Here is a 6,000-nt window from a genome sequence, read left to right on the forward strand (position 1 = left end):
AGAGTGGAGTTCGTTTTTTTAAATTCTTGTTTAGATCCAGAATTTTTTTCCACACAATGTAACCTTTTATTTCCCATCACCCAAGTCCCCCACAGTCTCTTTATTTTCTGCTACTAACCATCACCAGTAAATTGAATAATTTATGTTCAAAGCCCCTCCCACCATCAAAGATACGGCAGAAGTAGGAAGAGCTAGAAGGAGATTGGAGTCATTTTTTCTTGTGGTGATACATTACTGCTGTTCTAACACAAGGTATTTCTGAGGGATGGTCCAGTGAAGCTATGTGGATGGAACTCATAAATAAGAAGGGCATGGTTACTTTGATGCAATTGTAATAGTCCCCCCAGTAGTCAGAGTGAAATTGAGTAATGAATATGTGGAGAGATCTTATTTATATGTAAGAATAATAGGATTGCAATAATCGCAAATTTTAACCTTCCAAACATAAAGTGGGACAGTCATGGTCTTAAGAGCTTGGATGGTGAGGAATTTGGTAAGTGCTAAAGTCAATTTTCTTCATTAATATGCAGATGTAACTCTCACAGAAGGAGCAAACCTGACCTACTCTTGTGATATAAGGCAGGACAAGTGACTGAATGGTTAGTAGGGGAGCTTTTTGGGGCCCGGGTCATATTTCGATTAGTTTAAAATATCTATGGAAAGGATTGGCATTATATATAAGTTAAAGTTCTTAATTGAACTAGGGCAAATTTTGATAGTATGAGACAAAAACTTTCAAGAGTTGATTGGAGTAGACTGTTTGCAGCTCAAGGGACGGCCGGCAAGAGTGAAGCTTTCAGAAGTGAGATAACGAGAGTTCGGAGGTATGATGTTCCTGTTAGTGTGAAGATAAGGCTGGTAAGAGGAGGGAACACTGGAGGAATAAAGATATTGAGGCTCTGGTTCAGATTAAGAATGAATCATATATTAGATATAGATAAGTGAGATTCAGTGAATCTCGAAGAGTAAAAGAGGGGCAGGGACATTCTAAAGAGGGAAATGAGGAGGGCAAGAAAGGAAAATGAGATAGCCTTGGCAGATAATGTTAAAGATAATCCAAAGAGATTCGACTAGTACATTAAGAGCAAAGGGGTAGATCACAGAGTCATAGAGATGTACAACTTGGAAACAGATCTTTCAGTCTCACTTGCCCATGCTGACCAGATATCCTAAACTAATCTAGTCCCATTTGCCAGTACTTGGCCCATATCCCTCTCAACCCTTCCTATTCTTATACACACTCAGATGCCTTTTAAATGTTGAAATTGCACCAGCCTCCACCACTTCCTCTGGCAGTTCATTCCATACACACCACCCTCTGCATGAAAAAGTTACTCCTTAGGTACTTTCAACTTTTCCCCCTCTCACTCTAAACCTAGGAGCGGAGAGGTTAGATGAGACTCCACCCATCTCAGGGAAAAAACCTTGCCTATTCACTGTATCCATGCCTCTGATGATTTTATAAGCCTTTATAAAGTCACCCCTCAGCTTCCAACGCTCCAGAGAAATCAACCCCAGCCTATTCAGCCTCTCCCTATATAACTCTACATGGCTGTGAATATGTATAAGCCTAGAGGATTGGCTTCATAATCATGTTGCATTTAATATAAATGTTGTTTTTTAAATTATCATTTAGTTTAAAATGTAGGATGGGTGCCTTTTCAATTTATGGTGTGTATGGAAAGACCTGGAAAATAAACTACAACAAAAAAAATGGACAAAAAGTTATTGTACTACAGATAGTGCACCATATCATTCGTGTAAAAAATAATTCCCTGTTTTGACCGTGAAGTTAATAGAGTCTATTAATTAGTCCTGTGTTTGTAATAATTTTCATCTATCTGTCATTCTACATTTAGTTGTTGTAGTTAATGTGTGGATTACTGCACCTCTCTAAAAATTCAAAACAAAGTAAAGTAAAACTGCAAATTAAATATTGCATCTAATTACGACAAAAAAATTAGCAATACAATGACATGAAATTGGAAAGGAATGTTGAAATGTAGCCAATTCTGAGGACTACAAGAAGTTGCAAGAGATCATTAATTAATTTACGGTATGTTCAAATAATTAGCAAATGAAGATCCACACAGATAAAGGTAAGGTATTACATCTTGGTAGGAATAATGTGCAAGGCGAAAGTGAGGTCTGCAGATGCTGGAGTATCAGAGCTGAAAATGTGTTGCTGGAAAAGCGCAGCAGGTCAGGCAGCAACCAAGGAACAGGAAATTCGACGTTTCGGGCATAAGCCCTTCATCAGGAATGAGGAAAGTGTGTCCAGCAGGCTAAGATAAAAGGTAGGAAGGAGGGACTTGGGGGAGGGGTGATGGAGATGTGATAGGTGGAAGGATGTCAAGGTGAGGGTGATAGGCCGGAGTGGGGTGGGGGCGGAGAGGTTAGGAAGAAGATTGCAGGTTAGGAAGGGGGTGCTGAGTTCGAGGGATTCGACTGAGACAAAGTGGGAGGAGGGAAAACGAGGAAACTGGAGAAATCTGAGTTCATCCCTTGTGGTTGGAGGGTTCCCAGGTGGAAAATGAGGTGCTCTTCCTCCAACCGTCGTGTTGTTATGGTCTGGCGATGGACCTGCATGTCCTTGGTGGAGTGGGAGGGGGAGTTAAAGTGTTGAGCCACGGGGTGGTTGGGTTGGTTGGTCCGGTGTCTCAGAGGTGTTCTCTGAAATGTTCCGCAAGTAGGTGGCCCGTCTCCCCAATATAGAGGAGGCCACATCGGGTGCAGCGGATGCAATAGATGATGTGTGTGGAGGTGCAGGTGAATTTGTGGCGGATATGGAAGGATCCCTTGGGGCCTTGGAATAATGTACAGGTCACTTATTCAAAGATGCACGTCTAAATGAGGGAGACAAACAAAGGGATTTCAGACAATTACATCAGTCACTAACAATTTCACCACAGGTTCCAAAGGCCATAAAAATGCAAACAAAGTACTAAGTTTTATCTCTAAAGGGATAGATTTGAAAGTAGGGTCACTATAAAAATTTGGTTGACTTTAATTAAGAGTATTGTTTGCAGTTCGAGTTGACATATTATAGAATGTATGAGAGAGAGTAAAGAGATGATATATGAGAAAGCTCCACAAGTTTCTGGCTGTGTATATCCAGGAAGAATTGTTGTGCTGATCACTTCTGTCTTGAAAAGAAGGCTGACAGTTCGAAAATTAAGAAAAGTTTTGAAAAGAGAAGGTACAAAGAAAACATTTCACTGTGGGATAGATTATAATTCGAGGCTGTCAATATAAGACTGTACCTCAAGAAGTCCAAAAGGGAATTCAGAAGAAACCTCTTCACTGAAAGAATGATGAGAATGGGGAATATGTGACCAGACGGAATAGTTGAAATCAATAGTTTAGATGTATTTCAAGGAAACTAGGCGAGCACTAGGAAGGGATGGGAATAGAGAATTACAACGGGCGATTTAGATGAGGAAAGATGTGAAACACCTTGAGTAGAACATAAGCACTGGCATGAACTGATTGTGCCAAATGGTCTGTTTTTCCTTTGTAATCCTATGTAGAAAATCACCATTGCATGAAACAAAAAGTGCATTAAGAACATTTAGAAGAATTATAAAGTTTCTCACAAAAAGTCTCAAGTATCCAGCACTGAATGTAAATGATTTTATCACATGGCCACACTTCACGATTTGCTTGATAGCACTGAAACAGCAGGAATCACAGTCCTCTTACTAGGAGTAGGAGTAACCCATCGTCCTTGCACCAATTGGGGGATCTTAATGACTTATTAATGGCCTCAGTAGGAGCTGCCAACCTGGTCCTGGGAATGTTGTGAACACTCTAGCCCTCACGGCTTCTTTCACTCACTTACTCTGATTTCCAGTTCCCGTAATGATCACCACCATGGACAGGAGACTGTTCCAGTATGCAGATGGGATACCCTGTTGTGAGCCACAAGGTACTTCATTAGGAGGGACATCCTCCAGGTGTGTCACTAGGATGCAGGGGGAGGTCTCCCACACAATGGAGGACCTTACTGCTAATAAACTGCCAGCATTGGCTGGAACACACTCTACATTTACCACCTGAGTGGTCATCCTTTCCCGAATTTGGGATCAATAACATACTACGGAGGTGGAATCTCCTTCCTTCCCTTCTCATCTTCCACCCTATTATCCACCTAATGATCTTGCAGCCTGTCCCTAGAGGGCTGATAGAACCCAGTCCCATTCCAATATTCAAGAACATGAAGAGCTGCCCACCTGGTCAAAATTGTTAAAGCTTAACACAAATAGTCTTGGCCTGACCGTCAAATTCTAAAGTGTAACTTGAGATGAGTTCAATAAAAATGGCAGAAGTACAGAAACAACCACTTCCATCCGTCAGAAACACATTTCTATGAATGGGAACGGGTGGACCGCTATTTGGAATGGAGCAGTGCATTTGAAAAAGTTAATGAGGAGCAGCAATGTTTTGAGTTGGACGTGTGCACAGTTTGAAGCTGTTTGCTGATTCGGTTTTGCTAAAGGTTTGGCAGATACATTCCAATGAAAATCAATTAAATCTGCCAAAGTGGATATTAATACTCACGTTTATGAGATGCTTTAACATAGAACATAGAAAAATACAACACAGAACAGGCCCTTTGGCCCACAACAGTGTGCCGAGGTCTAATCCTAATGTAAAATATTACAACCTACACACCCCTCAACTCACTGCGAAACATGTGCATGTCCAGCAGTCACTTAAATGTCCCTAATGACTCTGCTTCCACCACCACCGCTGGCAATGTATTCCATGCATTCACAACACTCTGTGTAAAGAACCTACTCTAATATCTCCTCTATACCTGTCTCCTAATATCTTAAAATTATGACCCCCTCGTACCAGTCAATCCTGCCCTGGGGAACAGTCTCTAGCTATTGACTTTATCTATTCCTCTCATTATGTTGTATACCTCAATCAGGTCTCCTCTCTTCTTCCTTCTCCAGAGAGAAAAGTCTGAGCTTATTCAACCTTTCTTCATAAGGCATGCCCTCCAGTTCAGGCAGCATCCTGGCAAACCTTCTTTGCACGCTCTCCAAAGCCTCTATCTATTTCTTATAGCAGGGCGACCAGAACTGGACACAATATTCCAGGTGTGGTCTCACCAGGGACTTGTAGAGCTGTAGCAAAACCTCGCTGCTCTCAAACTCGATTCCACTGTAAATGAAAGCCTAAACACCATATGCTTTCTTAACAACCCTATCCACTTGGGTGGCAACTTTGAGGGATCCATGAACTTGCACACCCAGATCCCTCTGTTCCTCCACACCGCCAAGAATCCTGCCTTTAACCCTATATTCAGCATTCAAGTGAGAATGAGTACCAGAGGGCATGTAAGGAAGTTTATCAGTAAGGTACAGCTAATTAAGGGGGCTTGACCATACTCATGGACAAAAAGATATAAAGCAATCAGAGAACCAAAGAACAGAGTGTGTATATAAGGGGTACAAGAGACAGCGTGGATCAAGGCCTTGAAGAATTTAGAGATAGACATACGTTTAAACTCAATACATTCGATGATAATGAGCCAGTTAAGATCTCAGTCCTTTCTCTGTAAGCACAAGTTTAAGTTTACCAGTCTTGTCCAGGTCAGCATTAAATGGGATTTTTATTTGCACTGTACACATCTCCTGATTTCACAAGATATCTCAGTTTTGTAAATGCAATAGAATGCATTATCCACCGTTTCAGCAATTCCTTTAATACAAGTTACAGAAATAAACAACTTTCCAAAGCTGTCTTTCCACAGCCAGACTGAATACAATATTCCAAAAAGGATCTGCATGTACAAAGTGGGTTGTCAGGGGGTTTAAATCAATTCAAATTCGAAACTAGATTCCATTTTAATTATATCAACTGTGTTGGATACTCCATTAACAAAAGGATCCCATAATCAAACGGTTGTTTGCAAATTTAGAAATTGGGTATTGTATATAAAATAGGACATTGCTCTTTTTTTTGTCTTGCATACATCAGGATAGCTGC

This window comes from Hemiscyllium ocellatum, chromosome 20 (genome assembly GCF_020745735.1).
Source record: "Hemiscyllium ocellatum isolate sHemOce1 chromosome 20, sHemOce1.pat.X.cur, whole genome shotgun sequence".
NCBI lineage: Eukaryota > Metazoa > Chordata > Chondrichthyes > Orectolobiformes > Hemiscylliidae > Hemiscyllium > Hemiscyllium ocellatum.